This window comes from Brachycentrus maculatus, unplaced genomic scaffold, assembly GCF_059751285.1.
Source record: "Brachycentrus maculatus isolate JH-2025_06_01 unplaced genomic scaffold, ASM5975128v1 h1tg000095l, whole genome shotgun sequence".
In the NCBI taxonomy this organism is placed as follows: domain Eukaryota; kingdom Metazoa; phylum Arthropoda; class Insecta; order Trichoptera; family Brachycentridae; genus Brachycentrus; species Brachycentrus maculatus.
Window position 1 is genome coordinate 273,702 of NW_028280849.1, and position 20,444 is coordinate 294,145.

At 30.9% G+C, this 20,444-nt stretch overlaps 1 long non-coding RNA gene across 1 annotated transcript in view; it reads right to left on the reverse strand.

Annotated features, from left to right (window-relative positions):
* LOC148310445 (uncharacterized) overlaps window positions 1-20,444 on the reverse strand; it is a 42,365-nt gene that overhangs the window by 14,159 nt on the left and 7,762 nt on the right. Inside the window, exon 2 of the long non-coding RNA XR_015837396.1 lies at window positions 18,431-18,527. This is a non-coding gene — a long non-coding RNA (uncharacterized LOC148310445). The remainder of the gene's footprint in view (window positions 1-18,430; window positions 18,528-20,444) is intronic.

Consider the following 20,444-nt stretch of genomic DNA (forward strand, 5'->3'; position numbering starts at 1 on the left):
GTTCAGACTAGAGCTTTGGTGCAATAAAATGTTATGAACTGAGAGTTGTAGAATTGAGTTGTTCAACAATCTGAGTTTTCGAATTATAATAACCTGGACGGAGGTCAAGGGACTCAGTTTATTATTAAATGTATCCAAATTTTCAAAACATCACTTGTATCAACAGAATATAATATAAAATAACACATAATTATTATTCATTACACCCATAATAATTTCATATCCCAAGTAGTCAACCTTTTTTTGCAAAGCACTCAAAATGAGTGATAAATCTCAAGTTATCAATCTCTATATTTTAATTTTTTAAAATTTTAAATGAATGTTTTGTTAATATAGTCTTGTCCTAGAATCGGTAACATCAATCCTACATGGAATAGGTTAATTTCAGTTTTCCTGGAAATTAGTCAATCTAGATTTAAAGAATTTAAATAATGTATTTACATTGGTTTTCTAAATTTTTCCAGTACCTCTCAGCTCCATAAAATTTTTTACCATCAATATATTTTACCATTCTTTAATCGTTAATTACTTCTTTCTACTAAAAACCTTACTTTTAATATTACTACTACTACTACTACTACTACTACCATCACGCCGTTTCCCCGCAGGGGTAGGCAGAGAGGATGGAACGCCACACTCTTCTGTCCTGACATACACTCCTCGCCTCCTTCACATCCATACATCTAGTCATACATGCCCTCCGATTACGCAGACTTTTGACACCGCCAGATTTTAGGTTCTGATTGATCTGATCGTGCCAAGTCTTTTTCGGTCGTCCACGTTCTGTTTTCCCTCTCACATTCGCCACATATATTTTCTTAGTCATTCTCTCGCTATCCATTCACTCCACATGTCCATACCACCGCAAAGAACTCTTTCTAATCTTTTCAATTATTCCTCGTTCAGCCTTACATTCCTTTCTTATATCGTCTTTTAATATTAAGTTTTATAAAATTGTACAATTGTTTATTCCTCACAAAGTTCCTTTATGTCATCATACACGGTTACAAGCTTTTATGCTGGAGTATTTTGTATTTTTGTTTCATAGAATTGTCAAATGCGTAATTCACTTTCTCCCCCACGTTGTGCTTGCCGCAAACTGCCATTAAATTAAAAAGTGATATGACTTTAAAGCTGGCAACCCGCCGCAAAATTCAAATATTAAAATACTCGCGCTGCACCCTAAGACAACCCCTGTTACATATGAAATGAATGAAGTTTATCCTTGTCAACATATTGCCGGGGGATGGTTTTCGGGTGATAAATCACATAATCCCAGTTTTGTTTTTCCAAAAGATTGATTTTCATGGTTTGTTGTTTCCTTAGGCAATTTGTTTGGTTAAGTATGCCGTACATTTTTTATGTTTTTTCATTTTGCAAATGCATTCAGAGCGATGCCATGTAGGAATGTTCTAAATTGCACATGTTAATATAATTGTTCTTATAATTGTGTTTTTTATCAGTTCTTACAAACTAATCAATTCTAATAAGGGCAGGTATTATTTATTATACTAATCTCTATACTTTTCATTTATTTGTATAACTTATTTTACTATATGCTTTAATAATAATAATAATAATAAAACCCTTATCCGCACCCCAATGGTGCATAGGGCACTGCGTCATATAACGCAGTGTTATCTTGATCGTTTACACATGAAGGAAAGGTGATCAGCCCTCCGTTTCAGGTACCAGTCCAGGGTAATATTGAATAAATATGACAGTGAAAAAATCACTTATATTTATTTTACCCCCCTTGGGAATCGAACCCGGGACCTCTGGAGCGTGCTGACCATTACACTACGGAGGCGGACTGATATGCTATACCTTTCATATACTTTTCTATACCTTTCGTGTATTTGGCTTCCGTGCATAAAGTCCTGAGTTTTTACTCAATCATTGGCAGATTAAGTGATCACTTCATAAGCCAATGATACTTGTTAACAAATCTGAGTTTTCTCCACTTGGGAGTTGTTTTAACATTTTTAACATCTTCACATAATTGAAGAAGAATAAGGAAGCCTGGGTAGGTCATTAGCCCTGTAAATAATCAGATTTCATACTCTTCTGTGTTGAGATGTCAAATATGTCAAAATAACTCCGGAGTGTATTAATAAAAGTAGAGAAAACCCCATTTTTATGAACAAGTATTTGAACACTGTAAAAATGTTGTGAACATATGTATTCGTTACCTCTGTATACATGGTATTTATTTATTTGTGTCAACATTGGCAACATTCGTAAAACAAAACATTTAAATAATATAAATTAAACAAGCCAATTATATTATTTATTGATTCGGCATTAACTTTGTGGAATGACATGTTAATTTTTTTTTTGTTGATAAAACACTTATAATCAACCTCTATATATACCCTTAAATATTTTTTGCTCGTTGGTTTTAATTTTCACCTGTAGATGAAAACATTCGTCAGTTTTCGAAACTAGTTATGTATTATAAAAATAAAACTCATTAAGTGGTTTATTACAAGTGTTTAATTTTTTTTAAATAAGCCAATTATAGTTGACCACAGAAACATAAAGATTAGTACAAAATATTTAGTGTAGAACTAGCAAATGAACTCGTATCTTTGTTAGAAAATGTGCATATGTGAAGTGTTGATTCTAGTAGGGACATATCGCTCACTCCTTTCAAGAACGTCATAAATCAAAAATCGTCAATTTTTAGTTGTGCATGTTTTCGGAATGCCCAGAAAATGTACTATATCCCAGCAAAAGAGGCATATTTTTAACTTAATAATACAGGGCAGAAAATGTTGTTTTTATATTTTGAAGAAATGGTATTGTTTAACTATTTTTTTGAATTTACAAAATATTTTTCAAATGGAGAAAAAAGGTTTTACCTGAAAGGTTCTGTTGCACAGTAAAAAGTTCAATAAATGGCTTGATATTTATTTAATACATTGTGTTTTATTTTTAAACTTTAAAAACGATCTCCTGAAAAATCAAGTTTTTTAATTTATGACGTTCTTGAAAGGAGTGAGCGATATATACAATGCAGAGAGGGATAGTTTTCAAAGATACAGAGAGGACATTATGCTCACCATTCGACTTTTCAACACAGATTTTCAGCAATTGGTATGCATATTATTCCTTCGCATAACCGAATGTTAAACCCAGAATAGGATATCATTCTGAGAAGGAGTCTCAAGCAATATTAATACAGTAATAAACCGAAACCAATAGGCTAATTGCTCAGGTAATAATTAAACATATTTCCCCTTCGATCGCAGGGGCGCATTCTGTAATTCCCAGGCGTCTATTTTACGCCCTATAAACCTACAGCAGCGGGGGTCAAGCCAAATTTACCTTAGAAACATTGAACTACCCTGTTCAATTAGGGTGCGTTGACAACATGTAACTAAATATTATTTGATGTGCAAGTAATGTTAGTGCGACAGTTAAGGCGTGATGCGTTTAATAAACATAAATATTTGCTTACATTTCATGCGTGTGACTTTTACAATGGGAACTCTTTTTCAAAAACTAATGAAGCCCTAATACATTTTCTCTCATTATTATTATTTTTAGTTTTATTGTTTCATCGATATACTAGTAACATACATTAAAGCCTATGTTGTAAGTGAAGAAACGAATCTTTTTTTTTTCGAAAAGTGAATATAGAATACTGTAATATTCATTATTAAATAACCGAATCCTGGTTACGAGTGAAGCATGGAGTTAGCAAACGAAAGGTAAAATTTTACTGAATGCTGTCGAAATGCGATCCCTCAGGCAAATGTGCTGTAAAACGATGTACGATAGACGTTCGAATGGTGAAATTAGAAAGAAAAGAATAAAAAACTTAAATAAGCATTATCGACGTATGGAAAGAATGACTGAGGAAAGAACGGTAAAACAAATTTGTGAGGTGAATGTACGAGAAGTTAAAAAAAGAAGCAGAGGAAAACCGTGGTAAACTTGTCATGATCAGGAATGTCAAATACTTGAAAGTGGTCGGATTAGGAGTCGAAATAATCGGCGGGTATGTATGAGGGGATGCATGAATGTAGGAGGCGAAGAATGTTTACAGAGTGGTAAAGCGTTCTATCCTCTCTGCCTACCATTGCGGAATAGCGGCGTGATAGTTACTTAGTTATTTTCAGAAATATTTTTACAGAACTTTTGGCCTATTGATAAGATACTTGGAACCAGAATTAGTATGTACACATATTTAAACATACTCTACTAAAAAAGTTTCTAAAACTTCAAAAAACAAGTGATAAATTTGAGACGAATTTATGAAGGGTATTTTTAATATGCATACATATAAAAATTATCCGAAATAATAATTTAATTACTTAAAAGCTTGCAAGAATATGCTGAATGCATTTTGATATAATTCAATTATAAGTAAGCGATTTGCAATGGAGAACCTTCAGCGTACATTTTCCCTCCCTTTTTCCGTCTGGCGCGCCATTTCCACGTAGATTGAGTTGTTAGTCTATGGAAGCGCTTCAATATCCGCTTCCGGTGTTCCCAGTAGGAGAGGGTACTCTCTTCTGATTGGCCGAACGGCATAATATAGTGTTGCTGTGATTTCTCAAATTTATTTCTTCATCGAAAGGTAAGCTATTTATATTCTGGTTTTAAAACATTTAAAAGAGCTGAATATTGATAAATGAATATATATTTTATGAGATGTAATTTGATTAAAGGTACTAGTCCAGGGTATATTTATGCAATTTTTTATTTAAGTTTTACTTAGTAAATACCACTATTTCTTAAAATCTATTATGACACGTGTTTCGATGCATTCCGCATAATTTTCAAACAACGTATGTCTAAATTTTAGAAAAAAATCCAAATTGATGGATTTTACCACGAAGTGACTCTTGAAGCAATAATCAATAAAACTACATTTAAGTATTTTTAAAGTAAGATATTGTAAAAGATTCATTTGTGACTTTCTGAGATCTGCCCTAAGGCCCTCATAAATGGTTATCAAACGATCCAACCAGAATGCCATGAAGGTATTATTCAAAAATTAATTCAGTAGCAGTACATGGTATTTTTTATTTAATTTAAATTTTACTTGGTAAACATCACAATTTAAGAAATAGTTGTATTTACTATGTAAAATTAAATGGAAAATACATATAGTTAATTGACTCACTTACTGTATCTTTAATTCAATAAGTAATCTACAAAGTAAACTCCACTTTAATTAATAAATTAAACTTGTTAGTTGGGAATATTCCGGAACCACTAATTTATAAATGAAGTAATTATTGTCTCAACATAATATTAGTGGAATTTAAACAAACCGTTTTCATGATATTTCTGAGTATTCTGACCTGAATTTCGAGAGGATCAATGAATTCCGAGTATAAATTCCAAAGTGGAAAATTCGCTGACGTCACGCAACACCGCTTTACTTTCAGAAGTCTCCTTCTCCATTCTACATTGTAGGAACTATCAACATATAATATTATTATAGCGGACACGCCCCATAGAGTGTCTTCTCTAATAGTACCTACGTATATTGATCTATTCATGGTGCTGTCCTTGTCGCTCTCGCTGAAAGCTAAATATATCCGTCGCAAGCTTTTCCGATCGCTGTTACGCTCGCTAATGGCAAAAACTTGGGAAATAAAGGAAGGTTTACACCACCCTTTCAGCATTCATAACAAAAAATATTTTTTGTTTGTTTGCATTTTTTAATTAAATTTATATTTTTATTTATATTGATGTAATTTATTGTTATTAAGACATTAATTTGTTGACCGATATTTGAATGCTTTATTTTGAAAATTATACATATAAAAATATTGTCAAAAGTGGTTTCCGTAAAATATGTATTATTTATACCAAAATTTCAGTACGTAATACATAAAACATATAAACCCTGAAAACAATATCAATTGACAAACTGACAGAACTTTTATTCACTTTAAAAAAATGATAAATAACGTTTTAAACTTCGCTTTATACTTTGGATACTAAAATAAAATACTTGAAAATATATTTTCGAAAATTTTGGCTTCGTGAAAGAGTAAGTAATAATTTAGTCACAATAGACCTAATATGGTCGCATTGACATAAGGGATGCAAGATCCCTTGACCCCAAAAAAAAACATATAAATATATGTATGTAATTTAACGGGAAAAAACGTGATGTATATTCTCTTTTTCATTGTCATTTATTTATATATATATTTTTTACAGTTTTGTTTTACATATTCAAGGAATCAATTTTTTTTAAAGACTTGCTTAGCTATATATGTATCTGTGGAAATCTTCTCTTACACAATTTTAGTATTTTTATATTATTTTTTAATGACACTATAAATACAAGAAGAATGACGATAAAAACTAAATAAATTGATTGATTGCTTTAGTATCTTTTAATGAAGTAGAGATGACACTGTATTATTATTTCATATTGATATCCATATTTTCACATCATCAACCATTTACATACTTAGCCAGCTCTATACTATATCTCCTTGCAGTTCTGAACTCTTGATGATCATGTGTATGATGATTTTTTTATATAACTGCAGTATATGATTAACATAGGTGAAAAACACAAAATGGAAAATAAAAGTAACATAAAATACAACCTAGACAAATAAAAATTCGTGACTTTGCGTATTATTAAGATCTTCAATTTCAAACATTTTGACTTAATCTATATATATTATCCTTGTAATTGACTTTTATCTTATTTTACAATTCTTGGTTTAGACGCACCCTTAGTTCCGCTAATGGCTAAAGTTGGAAGCATAAATTCCGGTTTAAAAAGCACTCCGATATTATTTGGTCGAAATTTTCTAGAGGCGCCTAGAGGTAACTTTTACGAACGGATGTTTTTGAAAGCGGTTCATAAAACATGATGTTATAATACTCAATTCTAAATGCGAACATTCGGAGAATTGATGCCATCCATTTTGCAATAAAACTTTGCGGAAATGTTATTTTCCAAATTGATTCATTCTTTGCAATAATGTCCACAGTATAAGTGAACTTTTATTCTTATTATTTTGCTATTTGAACTGAATTGTTAAAAAAATGCATGAAAATTATTGAATGTAACCTGACATGATTTTTTTTGTAAGCATCTGCTCGGTTGTTTTTTTCTTTTTTTTCTTTTTACAGCTTTTTTTTTCACCAAACTAACTAACCATAACATAAATCTCTTCATAAATATAATTTGACTCCTGATCTGACAGCTTTCAAATTTTTAACACACATAATCATTCTAAGTTTTTCCCGGTCCTTCCTCTGCTCTTATTTACAACTACATTCATTCATTAAAAGCACTGCTTCATAACTGCCGGTTTCGGAATAACCATTCATCAGGTCAATACAACATTTCTAATTCAAAGTCTACATTTAACCTGATGATGGAATGGTTATTCCGAAACGGGGCGAGAAGCATTATTTAAAGTGGTATTAAACAAAGGTAATTATAAATGATAAGTAAGGTTTTATTTTACCATGCCACGAAGTTTACAATGCTTTCAATCTACAAAATTTTAAACTTGACTGTTATATTAACAGGCGAGCTCAATTTTAACCGACATGATTTATTTAAACCACTGGAACAAAGAAGATAACTTTATTTTTTAGTCTAATTATAAAGAAAGTTGGATTTATTATTCACAGAGAATTTTTCTAATGTCTTGTTATTATCAATTTACAATATCTTGTATCCCAAGCCAACTCTGATGTATTTTTATAAATTCGCTAATGCTGATGTGAAATAACAAAAAAAAACGACAACCGAACAGATTTAATCTGAACACGTCATAGCTAAATGTGTTGTCAAAAATACATAAATCAGTACAAATTACTTCAAAAATATGTCATGTCATATTCGGAAAACTGGATAATTTAAAGTATAGAGTCCTCGCTCAGAATCTATTTATACATACATATAGCATAGGCATATGTTATATAAATATCGTTCAGTCGTTTATGTTAGTGATAAAATTACATAATAAACCAATTCATTCCAATTATTTTTCCTAGCTTCGTACATTACTTATTTACTTACAAAAATATTCATTCAAACCCTTATCCGCACCCCAATGGTGCATAGGGCACTGTATCATACAAACACAGTGTTATCTTGATCGTTAACACATGAAGGAAAGGTGATCAGCCCTTCACTTCAGGTACCAGTCCAGGGTAATATGGAATAAATATTAGAGTGAAATAATCACTTATATTTATTTGACCCCCCTGGGAATCGAACCCGGGACCTCCAGAACGGTAGCCGAGCGAACTGACCATTACACTACGGAGGCGGACAAAAATATAGTGTATCCAAGTTTTCATTAATAACTTCTGAACATATTCATAATATATCAATTATATTCATTATTCTGGATCATGATCCCTTAGGAGTTATTTATATCAAGATTTTCTTTATTGATATCTCAATACAAATGAAAAATTATATGGAACTAAGTGTATTTACAGTGCTTTTGAGCTGTTGTAAGCTAGGTGGTGATATAAACGAATGAAATAAGTAAGTTTTTATTAGATATAAAAGTTAAATTATATTAATTTATATCTATCTAACTAACTAACCACGGGGTAGGTAGAAAAATAGAGTGCCACATCAATTAGTCTTTGTAAATAATCTTCGTCTCTTCTACATTCATTCACCTCCGCATACATGCCGACTCCTGACCTGACCACTTTCAAGTATTAAAATACTTGAAAATGCCAGATTTTCCTCTAATTCTATTACCAACCACATTCAACTCATTTTTTGACTATTCTTTCTTCACTCATTCGATTCACATGCCCAAACCACCTCAACATACCTTTCTTAATTCGATAATGCTTATCTCTTTTTGTTTTCTTTAAATTACCTAACGTCCAAGTGACTCTGAAATCTAGCTACGGCTTATGCAACACCGTTTATCATGTCCCTACTCAGGCTTCAACTTTATAAGTGAGTGGATTTACTCTTTATGTTTAAAGTTACTATAATTTCATGTAATTCATGAGTGAAAATTCTAGGCAAAAACACTCGCTCTAGGTAAAAACACTCTTGCTTATCTCAGCATTACATTCTTTATTCATATCACCATTCGAACACCTATTTATCACATACACCGTTTTGCTCTACATTCGTCTGAGAGAACGCATTTCGACTGCATTCAGTCAATTTTCATCCTTATTTTACCAACAACGCGTGAATGTTTTACGTTTATAAAGTGTTCAGTCTATGATAGGTTGTAAACCCTGTAAATACCCAAACTTCCATATTCTTCTTCATCTATGTTGAGATGTCAAAAAAATCATGTAAATGAATTTGGAAAATTATTTTTCTACTCCAGCTGCTTGCAAATGACGTATCGAATATAAAACGCAACCACAAAGTTATCTTCAGCATCGAATTTAGGTATTTACTTTAACTTTTTAATGGCTGGAATAAAAACATATCTAGGAATGTTGGCAAAAGAAAACAATATTTTAATGCTCCTTTTGATGGCCGCCCTAAATATTTGATGTTGGTGATTTTGTTATTTTATAACGCCAATCGCCAAATGTCATAAAAATCTGACATTGGGAAAAAACAACATGCGTAGTTATAAATACAATGTAATACGGGTTCCCTAGTTTCAGAATACAAGTCGAAAATAGTCAAACATGAAATTTACTTTAAAATTCAGAATATCTTATCGATTTGTTATTTTCTCAGATCGATCATATGCGAATTTCAAAGTAAAATTATAAAGTCAACGCACGTATTAACAGTACTGAATAAAATATGTCATGTACTAGATGCATCTAAAATCAATGATTAAAGACATTTTTGCTAAATAATAAATTTTACCATCATGGCCACGTACATTATGGACTTAACTAATTATTTTTTATCTTTTTTTTCAAACCATGAGGAAATGTGTGTTTTTCTAAGATTAATTTTTAATGAAAATTATCTAAAATACGATGAAAAAAAACTATTTTTAAGATCTCAACATAGATAAAATGAATATGTAAGTTTGGGAATTCACAGGGCTTACGACCGTCATAGGGTTGGTTAAGTGATCACTTGACACACTTGTTACATTCACCAATTCTACCAATGATTGGCAACCAAACTACTTTAATTTTGGATGTTATACATACATGACTGATCTCAAGACATTCCGTGATGGAGTTCATATATACCCATCTTTCATTGGATTTAGAAAGATTTTATTTAGTAGATTCCTATTATTCGCATGCAACCGATGTCAAATATGTAAAATTACTCATAAGTGGAGAGACCTAGATTTGTGAACAAGTTTTTGGACACACTCAAAAAGTTTATAAATGTATACACACACACACACACACACACACACACACACATTCCTCGCCTTCTTCACATCCATACTAGTACATACATCCATCTAGTCAGATTACGCAGACTTTTGACATATATATGTAGATATATATATATATATATATATATATATATATATATATATATATATATATATATATATATATATATATATATATATATATATATATATATATATATATATATATATATATATATATATATATATATGTATATATATATATATATATATATATATATATATATATACATATATATACATGTATATATATATATATATATATATATATATATATATATATATATATATATATATATACAATTATGGTCTTCTTCTACCATGTCAAAAGGTCGCAATTTTTTCTTTGTATGTCAACAAAAGAAACACGACGTCTGTTCTTTCATGTGTATCTAGTACATGGTCTATGGGCTTTACATTGTTCCAACACAAGCGCAACGTTTGGTCCATTCAGCTTGACAACAGCCAAGAGAATGTCCGGATGTGACGGTGAACCAAAGGATCTGACGCAAGTACACAACAGATTATCGGAGGGCAAATCTTGCTGATTATTTGACTTATGTAGGGTGACCATCACTGGAATAAAGCTATGTAAGTATTTGTCCGGTTCCATAGTGTAGTGATTAGCACACTACTGCTGACTACTATGCATGAAATCCCGAGTTCAATTCCGAGGGGATAGGGCTGAAAACAAATATGACTGTATTTTTACTTTTTTTTAGGAAAACCAACAGTCACAAATACAAAATTATAAACAAAATAATAAATACATAGCTAATTACAGGTCTTCACACATACTCGTAGGTACATGATATATAACAACATTTATTCGCAAATAAACACACTCACACATAAATATACTCTCACATGAAATTTATTACTACCCTGGACTAGTACCTGAAGCACATATTGCATTCCATTCATAAAATAAGCCATCACATTAATATTGCATTAATTTGATACAGTACCCTATGCACCACGGGCATGAAGACAAAATAGTAGTAGTAAGTTCTTCATACTTCCTTACCAGACTTGAAATTCATTGTTCTTATTTATGCATGTATGTATTTTTATCCACAACAAGGTTTTAGGATAAAATGTAATTTTTTTGGAAATTTCAACCATAATGGAGGGAGGATAATAGAGCATTATTTTATTCAAAATCAATACAAAACCAATCATTTTGATTACTTTTTAAAAATTATTCATAGACTGGGCGTTTAATTTGTAGAACCCCATAATTTATATTTTAAATATTAAAAGATTTTTAGGGTCTACTAAATTGTATTTTAGTATTCAAAAACATACAAATTAAAATTAAAATTCATGACAATTGTTTAGCCTTGTTGTTGAATACATTATCAAACTGAGACTACTGACTCAGTTTGATAATTCCCTAACAAGGCGAAATAATTTGAACGATTTTTTTTATGTGTTATTCAAATAAAGTTTACAACTTAGTACACCATAAAATAGACCATCAGTTTTTGATTTTGATATTTAAAATACATATTGATTACATTCAAATATTTCATAAAAAAATCTAAATCCCTCTCTTCTATCATGGTCACCCTCCAGCGGCATGATGCCATCCATCAATGCCACTCCAAACAACACTCTCCCAAAGAAGCCAAGAGGATGTTTCCACCCACAAACCTGTAAACAAGCTCAGATCCGAACTGCGACCCATTGTGTCAGCGCGCATTGACTTTACCCACCGAGCCGACTGAATGCAGTCAAAGACAACACCGACCGACTTCTCCGTGCACTTCCGTCGCAGCTATATCCCTTTTGTGCAACACCGTGTCATTTCTGTACCCTATGCATTATTATATCACCTTAAATGAAGTCGATACAATAACAAAATGGGAACAATACGAGAATATTTTTATAAATATCTTAACAGGAGTCTCGACATATATGTACGGGGCTCAAGACCTTTCGTTGGTTGGTTGACTGGCTGAGTGATCATGTATTACGCTTAGTAACATTTACCGTAATGCCCAAGATTGGATCTCCATACCGTATGTATGTAGAGTTCATAATACCATGTATTGGATTTAATAAGAAGTAAATAAACCTGAAATCTTAATTAAAAATGTTGATATTTATAACACATTTTTTTTTGCCAATAATTTTTTTTGTTTATTTTTTTATTCAGTTAAAATGGTTTTTATTACATACTCGTACTTACAAATTAAGTAATAAGAAGTTACAAATAATAAAACTTTAATGCGAAAAAATAAATAAATATTTACTATAGACCTCAATTATTTTAAACAAAGTTGTTTCCGTAAAAACCGTTACCGAATTGTATCTAATATGGTTAACTAATGGTAGTTAACCATTTGTCTTAAAAAACAAGTTTTTATTTAAAATTCGATACAAATATGTCAATTTACACACGTAGTATCTAAATACGTTTGTAAGATAACATCTTTTAACACCTTGATTCGTACACTGAAATAAAACTAATGTGATAAGAGACGTTTTTTCAGAGAAAAAAAAAACATATTTAACCCATGATTACGGGACATTCATAAAATTTACAACGGATTCTTCGTGATTTTTCATTCATTTTCCTCCTACAGTATGTAGATATCGGTCAATGCGAGACGTCGTATCTTTTAAATGTGACAGCTATTTCTCATCGGTGTCGTAAATTTTACAATGATTCTGTATTAGCGTGGGTTGATTTTCAAGCTTATTGTTTTCTAAGAGAAAAAGAGAAAAACTTTGTCCAACTAAAAAAGATGGATAACAACGACGTAATGTGGACAGTGCAGGCATCCAATCGGTGGAGAGCACTGAAGCAATATACATATATAAATAATTTAGTGATAACTAGCATGTACATTAATTTTTTAATAATATTTTGTGTTAGTATTTTATATAAGGTTCTTAAATAACATTGTACTTTTGTTGTACTTTTGTTGTACTTTTGTTTTAAGTTTTAATAAACGTTTTCGGAAAAATGTCAGTCTTTCTTACCGTCGGAAATTTGACGATAGTCCTTTATTAACATATATTAAAACAAGTCCTGTAATCTAGGGTTAAAAAGAAAATTGGCGCTGAAACATTTTTGTTTTCTTTGAAACGACGGTAAATTATCAAAACACCACGGCCGCGAAGAACGCTGAAATGTGTTTCATTTTATTTTTACATTTTATTTTTCGCAAGTTGCATTGGGAGTTTCAGCGTTTATGTTTTGATGCCCGACCTTCGAACAATGTTCTGGACGTTGTCTGTTTCCCGTCATTGAGTTTTACGAACATCAAGCCCCGTGTATTTCTGTACTGATGAAGGTCTACGCGAAATAACTGAGCACACTTGAAGCGTCTCATAAGCCTTTGCGAATTCCTTCTCGAACATCAATTAACATACTTGAAATCCTAAAAATCTTTCTTATTTCTACTTTCTGTGATCTAAATTAATTGTCTAAACCACATATTTGTAGAGATTGACTTACATTTCCAACATTTTGAGTGTGTCCAAATACTTGTTCACAAAATCTGGATTATCTCCAATTACAGGAGTTATTTTCATGTTATTTTTTGACATCTCATCAAAGATGAAGAAGAATATGGAAGTCTGGGCATTTACGGGGCTGACGACCGTCATAGGCTGGTTTAAGTGATCACTTTACACACGTGTAACATTCACCAATTCTACCCATTATTGACAACCACACTACTCAAATTCTTGGAAGTTCTATATATATGAGCCAATTTAGAAACCTTGTTCATATATATAGAAGGTTTCTAAATTGGTTCATATATATAGAACTTCCAAGAATTTGAGTAGTGTGGTTGTCAATAATGGGTAGAATTGGTGAATGTTACACGTGTGTAAAGTGATCACTTAAACCAGCCTATGACGGTTGTCAGCCCCGTAAATGCCCAGACTTCCATATTCTTCTTCATTTTTGATGAGATGTCAAAAAATAATAGACTTACATTTCTGTTATTAAAATTTTATACAGTCCAAATTTGTATCTTTTAAATGTTAGCAGAAATAATCATAGCCAAAATATCATCTCTTCATTAGAAAATATATGCCTTATTCACTTATATTTAGTACTAGTACGCGGCCACGCGCTGATGTGACTCAATCTGATTAAATTAAAAAGAAAGAACAGAAAAATAGCACTTGTCTTCCAAAGAAATCGATGAATAATTTGATGAGATTTTGAACAAACGAATATCTGCATTTTTATTTATAAAGATATTTGAGTTAGAAACAATAGTAGCTAAAAATAGTATGATTTATATCAATCAAATTCTTCATAGGAAAAAATCTAAGAATATTTCAGGAATAATGATTTTTAATTTAAAACGTATAGATACCTACGCAGAATGTTTTCAAAAATATGACACTCACAAATTCACCTTTTTCCAAAGCTGAGCAAACAATTTGCATCATCTGTCCATCTTCAAATATGATTCTCCAAAGTATTTCATAATTCTAAAACTTGTTAAAGACGTTTCTATCGAAGCAAGTATTTATGCATTTTGTAATCTTTTATACTGAACGCCCATGCCCCCTCGATAAAATCACAACAGTAAACAAAATGCAAAACAACAACGAAACATTCCACAAAAGCATCTTCTAGATCGCGTACACCTGAATCAACTTGGAATAAAGGATCCTAAGCAAATAAAAAGGAGCGCGTCCACTCTTAATCGATTAAAGTACGATCCAAATCAATAATAGTCCCTATGGAGACCCTTCCAAAATAACATATTTCGCACAATTTGTACAACTTTTGAAATAGCCCATTGTAGGTACAAACTATGAAATCATTCTCACGCCGTGTTTCCGTTTAAGCTATACATTTTACATTAAATGGTATCTGAATCCGAGGACTCTTTGTCGAAATCGTGTTACGTCATTGTTGGCCAAAAATAAAAACGTGTAATGTGTTTGCCGACTGCGGGATGAGGGGTTTTGTCAGTTGGGGTAGCGGAAGTAAGACTGTATCAATCAAAATAAAGCAGGCAGTATGGATGAGAACGGACAATTGATTTTGACTTCCCCGATATGATGGGGCAATTTGTATGGTCGGTAAGTCTTGTGATCTCTCCATATAAGACCGGACTGCTCTTTTTAAAAAAAGTGGGCTTTAACACTGGTAGAATTATATTTGAACGGTTGAATTATATTTATTATTTGTAGCTACTAAAAATATGAAAAAAATAGTACTCTCGATAGAAATTATGAATAAACATTATTCAATATCGAAACAAAAATGTCAAATTTAACGGAAAGTTATTTATCTGTGAATTTAAGAGATGAAATTTTATTTTATTGTGAAATCGTGGTTTGAAAATAAAAAGACGTGCTTTATATATTGATGGAATTATTAAATGAGAAAATATAATTATTAAGTAGAAATCAACCACACAAATTTGTTTTTCAATACAACTAAATTACTACGAAAATTATTTTATTGTGGATTTCAGAAACGATTTATTTTGTTTAAAACAGATATAAACAGAGTATAATTATTTTAGTAAATTGAATCAATTATATACTCTAAATCATGGCTTTAAAACTAAAAAGAAGTGTTGTATATATTCATGTAATTATTAAATGAGAATTGCCAATTTAAAAAATACAATATTTAGAATTTTAAATACAATGATCTAATAAAAGTATTAAAATCGATTGAAGAAAATCCAGGTGCCTCCCAGTCGCTCTTGTACTTTATGATATATATATATGTATATATAAATATATATATATATATATATATATATATATATATATATATATATATATATATATATATATATATATATATATATATATATATATATATATATATATATATATATATATATATATATATATATAAATATCGATATATATATATATATATATATATATGTATATATATATATATATATATATATATATATATATATATATATATATATATATATATATATATATATATATCTTAAAGAACAAGAAACGACTGGGAGGAATCTGGATCTACATGTCTGTGTAAGTAAATTACTGTGGATAGTGATAATAAATAAAACTAGTATAATGTAATGAATATAAATTTAATAAAAAATATAATGAGTTTAAGTGACTTATTTAAATTGAATAACTAATAGCGAAGTGCAGATTTGCTGGTAGCAAATTATACCAAAGCATCATCACTCTGTGCACTCGAAAGCACATCTCATGCGGTTGCACACGTGATGTTACGGAAAGCGTTGCATGTCCCGCTAACTAATAATGATAAAGACCGTGATCGGTGATTGTCTATCGTCCGCGGCGCTAGGGGAGGGGGTGCATTATCCCCTTGTTTAAGCAGGTGAACCGGCAACGTGTGAAGACGCCAGGTGTTTGGTTTATTGCCAGCTAAATGGTTCCAATGCGATTATGTTCGTCCGACTATCGAGAGAAATGCAGGGTGTTGTTTTGTGAAATGATTAAGCCGAGTATCAGTGCACGAGTAGTCATCACACGCAAAAATACATACATGGGAAAAATCATTAAAACGTATTTTAGTCAGTATACATATCTTATATTATTGTATATAATAATTTCAGTTGCAATGTTAGAATTTTCTAGGAAAGAATATTGTAATAATCACGGTTTATATTTATTAACTATTCCGTAAAAACAAAATGTCGTTGTTGTAAGATTTATTAGGCATTTGGTTCCCGCATTCTACTGCGTCCACTGGTAACAATTCGTTGGAAGTTCTTCTCTGGACTTCACGACGTAAATCTAACTTGGGTGGATACAAAGAGCTTTCAGCCAACAGAAGAACCTGAAAGCAGCTTTGAATTCTAAATGCTAAACATGGGAAGCGGATACGGAAAAGAAAAGATTATTTACTTTTTATTTGGAATTTAATTTTTACTTGGGAAATATCACATTTTCAAAGCAGGCAAAAGAAACATAATTATTATACTCACATAATAGTTTTTTTTTTTAATTGGAGAATTCCTCTAATACAAAATCTTCATGTTCAAAAAAGAAATAGTGGTATTTACTAAGTAAAACTTAAATAAAAAATGGATAGATATTTCCACAAAGTGACTATCGAATAAGATAAACTTTTCCTTTCAATCAAACTTTTCACATGGTAACAGAATACGCTTATAAATGTATGAAAATTTAGGAAAATTTTAGTATTATGTACTAATAAGTCGGGAATTATAGAGGATACGATTTGTTTTAAATTGTTTTACGTTCTTTTTTGTATATTTTTCAATAAAATAAACACAGCGTCCAACAATTACAACATACTAGTGTTTTAAATTGTGGGATATATATATATATATATATATATATATATATATATATATATATATATATATATATATATATATATATATATATTGAATAATATTTTTTGATGCATGAATAACATGTCACTAATTTCAGTCTTTAATGCTCTCTGTTCATAAAAAATATGATTTAATCATTTATTTACTTAAAAAATCTTTAATAAAATAAAAATAAATAGCGAAAAAGTACGAAATTAATACATTGATTAATGATATAGATTTGTGAGTATCCTTAGGTACGGATTGTTCAGAATCATTCATATTACTTTACAAACACCCTTTGAGTCTACAATTTTAGAAACACCCTGAATACACGAGACATTTATCGTTATTAATCGTGATGGTTTCGATCAAATACAAACATTAAAGTATGTAGTACCATGAAAACTACCCAATCGTAAGGGGAAGTTACAGCTGTGATGAATTAGAAGCAATTTTGAACAATTGGCTGGTACATGACATCGCAAGTATAAATACATAGAACAAAAAGATATTTAAATGCACAATATCATAAATCACTGCATTTCTATGAATATACTAATTTTTGTATAGGTACCGTAAAGTCTCCATAGATATTTCACATGTCGCTCACTCCTTTCAACAACGTCATATATAAAAAAAACGTCAATTTTCAGTTATGTATGTTTTCAGAATGCCTAGAAAATGTACTTTATCGTTAATTGCGTGAAGGCAATGTGATCAGTCTTACGATTTTTGCACCGATCTATAGTTATATTAAATAAATATGAAAGCGAAACTCACTTGTATTCATTTTGATCATCCTGGAAATCGAGCCTGGGACCTCTAGCATGGTAGCCAAACGCGTAGCTTACCACTCTCAGATAATACCGGTGATAAACTAAAAAAATCAAAGACAAAATATCAAGTAGGCAGCGTTTATCAAATGAAAATTAATGAAATAGAAGAAAATCGTGATTTTAACTTTTTTTCATTTTTAACGAATAATTTATCAATATATTAATTTTTGATCATCAAAGAAGAAGAATAATATGGAAGTCTGGGCATTTACGGGCTCGACGACCGTCATAGGCATATGGTTTAAGTGATCACCTTAGACAGGTGTAACGTTCACCAATTCTACCCATTATCGACAACCATACTATTTAAACGAACCAATTTTGAAACATTATTCTTGAATCACAAGAACTACACTAGAGACATTTATTGGTGAGATGAAAAGAAGCTTTTTATTGAGTAGAAACTCTTTTATTAATATGTGAGGTCTGAATCCTGGATTATAATCACACATGAGAAACGCCAGAAAATATCATTTTCATTTTTATTATTTAAGCTTATAATTTGACCAGATAATTTATTTAGAACATTTTGAAAATGTACAAATACTTGTTCACAAAATCTGGATTATCTCCAATTACAGGAGTTGTTTTCATATTATTTATATAAATAATATGAAAATAACTCCTGTAATTGGAGATAATCCAGATTTTGTAACCAAGTATTTGGACACACTCAAAATGTTGTAAATTTATCAATACCTAATTCTTCATGGCATGACGAGATAACCGCATATTCATAATGGAAGCGTGTTTAATGATTTCCAATCACAATCAAATAAACAGTTGAAACTGACAGGAACAAAATTAACGATGCAAATTTTCCACTGACATGACATTAAAGCTTAACACTTGTGTCAGCCATCACAATGCCAGACATTCATACTGTATGCAGAAAATAAAATTCCACTTTGTAAAAACGGATTAACAAACTATCAGCCCTCTTCAGGAGTTCCTATTTCAGAGATGACGACTTCGATAAAGGGGTTAATTTTAAATGTGATTGGTCTATGACTCAAATTGTGATTGGTCTAACCACTACGGTAGAATTAATTGCACTATTGCGGTGCATTTCACTTCGCTGTTGAGAGAAATCGTCAAACATGAATTAATAGCTAAACTATTATTTGTGTGCATACAAATATTTATTGTCATGTTGGATGGATATCATGGCACATATGTTTCGATAAACATATTTGTTTTACATGATAATAATAATAATAATTTAGATATTCATATAGCATCATTTTCCTAAAATACTACCTTAAGGGCACTTATAAATATTTTGATAATAATGTGATGAGATAATATATCAGAAAAAAAACAAAAAAATCGTCGTTAATTGGTCTTGGGGGGTCGAGCAGGCGGAGTCTGGAGTGGGGAAAAAGATGATCTGTACGCCTTGTTACGCCTTCTTCTTGATCTTCTTAGGCTAAAGAATGACCAAGATGTTGGATAGGTCACCTTCCTGAGCGATGGTCACGATGGAGAACAGCTTGTTGAGCTTCTTATCATTATGGATGGCCAACTTCCAGCTTCCAGACTACCACAGTTCAAACGGGACTTCGCTACAAATTCTTCGATGAAATAATTTCTTCAGGGAAACCCACGGATAAACGTATGAATAGGTAAGCCAAAACATCTTGTGTTTTAATGAAAAAAGATGTTGTTGGCTGTAATCGAACCTGAAGTCTCTGCTTCCTCGTAAATGAACACTTACAGCGGGACAAATGACTCAATAATTAACACAGAGAAATTAATTATCATTGAAAATTTATGCTTTTTTAATCGCTTAGCCACACTGTGGTACATGTGTTACCATTCTGGTTTGATGCAGCTTTATCTGCATAGTGACAAAAAACAGTAAAAATTAGCATATTCAATCATAAAATGCGCTGATTATCATGCAATACTTTTATTTAAATTTATATACTCGATAAATAGGCAATATTTTCAAATGA